The following is a 6,000-nucleotide window of genomic DNA, read 5'->3' as shown; positions in this document are numbered from 1 at the left end:
TCCTATGCTTGCTGTCGTATGTCAGTGATTTGAAAGGCATATGAGGATCTCTAATTACTATCCAGGTATGCATATTACAGGAAAATCTAATTAAGATCTTGTTGTAAGGAACTACTGATCTGAACACCTACAGTGCCACGGTTGTGCATATTTTTGAACACATAACAAAAGAAATGTAACGAAAACAGATGGCAACCTATATTTGCATTGGCAGAGCATCTTTTACATTTAACCCTCACACTCCGAGGGGTTTGGTTGGCAAGGCAACAGATTCTGCAGTCTGTTTTCCATGACTGCATCTCAATAGTCCAGATCGGCCCCCTTATTCCTTCAGCTTCCTTGAAAGATTGCAAGTACAATCAGGCAGGCACGACATGTTGTATGGTTTGACAGTTATGTTGACAGGCAATTGGAAGCCAGCTCACAACATTCTACATCAATATCTCTTTCCCAAGATCAATTCATATGGTCTTAGCTGCCGCTGCCTAAGCTGCTTGCAACCATTTCAGTTTTAAATTGGTCAGCTGTTACAAATATAGGTTCAATAAAAAAAAACTTTTCTAAATACTTTTGAAAAACCAAAGAATTAGGGGTTCCAGTACAGTAAAAAATCAACAACAGTAAAAAAAAAAAAGCTTGTTTCAGAGACATATGCTGTCAGTCTACATCTATATCTGAATCTATATCTATATCTATGTCCTTATCTCTCAAATTGTAAATGTAACCCAAACTTTAGAAATACTGAAATATATTATAGCCAGAAAATAGAAAGATAGAAAATAGAGTTTATTAACTGCATGACAGAAGTGCTAAAATAAAAAACTATATGCCAGTACTAAATGTCAGACACAAACAGGGTAATGTAAATACTGGGGTACATAAACAAGTTCTAGAATTATATATTCTTTTTCATCATATTTACCTGCCTCTGAAAGTGGCAGCCATAATCAATTACCAACTGCTTCTTACAAAAAGTTTTAAATAAATTGATAAACAAATATCAGCTGGGATGGAAGGCCAAAATATACACAAATACATCAAATATCCCTTGACAACAACATATCCGATCTTAAAAAAAAAAAAAAAAGCTTAAAGCAAAATATTTTGTGGCCTAATGAAACAAGGACCGAGCTCTTCAGCTGTAAGTGAAAGTTCTATATTTGGAAGAAAGCAAGCACAGCTCATTACCCATTTAACGTGACCCCTACTGTGAGGCAATGAGGTAGTGAAAATGCAGTTGGTGTTGAGTGGCAGGGTCCCAGATACTTGAATTAGTGGTACTATATAAATAGAAAAACATGAAAATCAATCTAGACCAGGATAGCTTTGTGCTCTGCAACTGGATGTGTTCATGATTACGTGTCATCATCAGTCATAGCCACATAAACAGCATTGGCAACAAGAATAAGAATGGATAAGAATTTTTAGTAATGTTTTGGCGGGTCATTGCATTTAAAATCACGCGTGACTGTAACGACCATCTATGCTCATAAGCCGATACTCCCCACCATCTAGTTTAGAACCGACGAAACCTTTCAGGTCAGCAGTGAAATGTCTTCAAGATCCAAGAAGAAGTCTAGTTGTCCTTATTCAATCTCTTATACTTGAATACTTTATGTTCATTCTATTGTTATACAACAGTCAGTGTTGCACTCCTTTAAATGGTCAAACTCAGTCGTAATAATGAATCAATATTTAGAACATAGAACACTCTCAAAGATGTCATTATTAGCTCTTTCTACACTATGCTGTTCTTACGCTGGTTAGCCAAAATGCATTTTGTGTAGTTCAGAGATGCAATACAACAGGTAATCCATTAGAAACACCAGTTGTAAGTTGTTGATGTAAAAAACTTCTGACACTTCCTGTTTCACGTTAGGCAATTACATCACTTACTTACGATTATAAAGCAAAACTACCTCGGTAGGATTAGGTTAAATGATCATGGTCATGGTGTGTAAACGTCAGTTTAACACAATGGTTAGTGTAGATGTAATTTTGTTGGTTTATTCGGTGACATGACAACACAAAACAACAACACAAACGGCCTTGCTACCTGGTTGGGCTTAGGCAATACCATCACTTGCACAGGGTTAGAAACTAATCAAATCTGCCTACACTTTAAAAATATCCCGATTAGGACCAAATACATTCTTTGTACTTTTCCACAGTTACCATTTTGGCATCAGCAACATAATTTTGACTCATTGCAAACAGTTGCTCTCGGAATATACTGACCTGTTATATTACATCTCGATATTGTTATGCTAATAATCCTAACTATTTGACAGAAAAACTCTGTCAAATATAAACCTTCTAAGATCTGACCAAAGTATTCCTTCTTGACACATACTAGGATCCAGAGCCTTGAAGTTTTGGCAGAATTTCAAGCAATTTAAAACTTCAGGTTTCCATTATTATTGTTAGTAAAGGTAAAGGCAGCCCTGACACTAATTGTGGATCTCACCTGATTGGCATATCAGTCTACAGGCTCCACTTCTCACACTCACAGAATGACACCAGTATGTCTGGAACAAGCAGCCCGAGCTTGTTATAGAAAATTGACTTCAAGTAGTAGAGGTTACTTCTGTTTTCTAAAAGTCAAACATGAATATGGTTACTGGAGAGAAGGCTCAAAAAAGAGACGGCAAGTGAGTCAGATCAACAATAGAAATGTCTCAGTTGGAAATAACTTGTTAGGATTCATGTTGTTTTAGACTATTAAGAGGCACAATGTGATGCTGGCAATCACAGCACCACACCTCTGCTTTAGATGTGCTTTAAAAAGTAAAAAGCAGGATGAGTGTAATATTGTCACGAAGTGGTAAGTGATAGCTCAGTGATCACCTGCCACCTCACAACAAGGCAGACCTCTGCAGCCGTCTTTGAACAAGATCTTTCTCTTTCATCTTTATTTGTTCTACATTTCTCGCTTCCCTTATCATCGTCCCTTTTTAGATTTTCCTCTGCATTAATCTTTTCTCATGTCACTCTCCCTCCCCCTTCCGACTTTTTCTCTGTGCAGACCTCACCCTGCTGTGCTTCCTGTCTTTCCCTCAAGCGAATTAGCTGATTTTCCCTGTAACGATTCGCCTTTAGGTGCGAACTAGTTGTCTGTGTAAGGCAAAAAATACATTCACAGGGAGTAGCTTAATTAGCCTTTGTGTAAGAAACTGCCCCTTGTTCCATATGTGCTCTAAATCTGTAAAAATGTGATATAACTGATTTGCTGTTATGTTTCCTTCACTTTGAAACTGTCAACAGCATTGGTGACATACAACTGTACATTTTTTACTGTTAATAGATTCCACTGTAACTGCATGTAAACATGATAAGACAACATATGGAAATTACAGTTTTTGTATATGTTCAAATGTTCCTTCTGTTTCTAATTCAGCATAGAAATACCCAAATAAGAATAACTGGGTTGCTTGAGGAAAATAATGTTAGTAAATGACACCTGAACTCACCCTCTGTTCAGAGCTCTCCTGCTGTAATAAAGGCATTAAACCAGTGAATATGAATAGAGACCCTTGCGGCATTTTCAGCCCACATTTAATCATCTTGTGGATTAAAGTCAGGCTCCTTTGAGTAGAAGAAGTTTCCACACTGTGATGGTAAGAAAATAAGATGGTTAAAGCTAGAAAGCCATTAGAAACAAATCAAGTCAGAGCACATTTTATATCAACCTCATCTTGCCAAACCTTCGTTACAGGACAGCTTGGTGCACAATCCTATGAAGTAGTGACAGAATAAATGAATCAATAAAAGTGTAGATGGGCGGAATAGTTGTGGGGTGGTTGGCATTTCACAGCACAGAGGTGCCCAGTTCAAATCTTTGCTGAAGTGTGCATGTGCTTGCGTGGGTTTTCTTGGATACTTTGGCTTTCCTCCCACAGTCAAAAAGAAACATGCATGTTAGACTAATTGGCGATTTTTCATTGACCGTAGGTGTGAGTGTGAGTTTGCGTGTCCGTTTGGGTCAAACAAACAAATCCCACATTGCTGGCAAATGTTTGTGGACGCGGGTACTTTTTTTTTGTTAACCTATCACGTTTTCTAACCCTGTTCAAGCATTTTTGCATCTGTGACCCTAACCGTGTATCGTTAACAAGCAAAAAAGTGAAAACTCTGTTGAAAATGTTAGAACAGATGAGGATCAAACTTAGATCTGTTGAATGACAGTCCACAGGTCAATGCCACTGCCCATCTCCTCCTTATTTCTCACCAATGCTGTTGTGGAAGATAAATTAGGCAAAACTCTGTGGCTCTTTTATTATGATACAAAACTTAATTTTTTAGTCCTGACCTCCTACAGATGTGTGGTGGAAAGCGTCATGTGCTCCTGCATCACTGTGTGGCACGGTAACTGCTCTGCGGCAGAGAAGAAGGCTCTGCAGAGGGTAGTGAAAGCTACACAGATGATTGTGGGACGCAGCCTACCCTCCACCATGGACATTTACACCTCCAGATGCAAGGAAAGGGCCTTCTGCATCATGCAGGAGCCCACTCATCATGAAGGACCCCCTCTCCCCTCAGGCAATAGGTCGCAGAGCATTAAGAGCAGGACCACCAGACTGAGGAACATTCCAGAAGAGACTGTTTTTATATTTAGATTTATCCTTTTATATATTATATCCTTGTTAAATTTGCATTCTTTATGTAATTCTCTTTTATTTGTATTTATACTTAGTTTACTAGTTCCATTTTATTCTATACTTTTGTACATTTGGGCTGCTCAGGGACCAAATTTCGTTCCATCTCATGTTAACATGTGCTGAAATGTCAAATAAAACTCTTTGAATCCTTGAATCCTTGAATTAAGGCTTGCTTTCACGGATCCAGAGACTTTATTGTTAACCTTCGATGTTCTCCACTGTGGAGCAACTAAACTATTACACGTTTGAAGAGTGAGACTGCAATGTCATGTGTCAGTTTATCTTAAATTAGTGTCATGTATTTCAATTAATGAAAAAGGAGGTTGCATATATACAACATCACTGTGGTCACCGTAAGCTAATTTTTCTGTTGTCCGTTGTCTAACCTGACGTATGAGGCTATATCTACTTTTCAGGGAACTGTCATCAGTGCGGAGCGGATTACAATGAAAATAACTGCAGAGGTTGTTAGACCCATACCACCAGAGACAAGAGTAATTACACACTCCTGTGGCTATGAAGCATAACCAAGTGAGGAAGCATACATTTACCATGCTATAAATAAAATTTGATTGAAGGGATAATTATTTTCAGTGAGGCATTAAAAAAGGCTCTGCGCTTTATTGTCAGACTAAGATATGCTTGACGTGTGCTAATCAAATAGGTTGGAATTCTACACCCCTCTTCTCTATCAGCAACTTCCCATGGCTGACATTAAGCGAGCAGAGAGGGCAGTCTCTGACAGGCCTAGATGCCTGGTTGGTTTTGACAGACATGGTAACTGCGATGGACGGAAATGTTATCTTTTCCTTTTTTTTTTTTGGTCTCTCCGTTTCACTTCAGTAGACTGTATTTTAGGAATGGCATTTCCTTGTTGCTTTAGCAACAGAGAAAGAAAGTGTCTTCTTCCTTTCTTCTCAGGATTAAATATTCTTAGATATTTCCATTTTTGTGTACTAGGGTAAAAAATAGTGTGTACAATATACATTTAAATATGTTTGCATGTTTATTGACTAACTGCTGAAGAAGCGGTGTGGATGACCCATTATGGTCCATCCTTTCTTGGTTCATTAATCAGAACAACATAAATAACACAATAACAGATCTCTTGAATCTCTCTTTTGAATTTCCAAGCTTTCCTGCATGCTTTTGAGCTATGAAAAACTCAGAGAGAGACCACACAATGAGCAGATTCTTCTTCAGTAAACACAATCCATTCAATTCATAACACTAATGGTGATGACATACAAGTTTGCTGGCACCTGTATCCAGCTTGCTGGAGGATGATAAGTCTCCAACTGTAGTTTGTGGGAGTGTTAACAATATAAATAAACCCAGGCGC

This window comes from Leuresthes tenuis, unplaced genomic scaffold (genome assembly GCF_036924035.1).
Source record: "Leuresthes tenuis unplaced genomic scaffold, fLeuTen1.0.hap1 SCAF_14, whole genome shotgun sequence".
Classification (NCBI taxonomy): Eukaryota; Metazoa; Chordata; class Actinopteri; order Atheriniformes; family Atherinopsidae; genus Leuresthes; species Leuresthes tenuis.
This window is presented reverse-complemented; position numbering follows the sequence as displayed.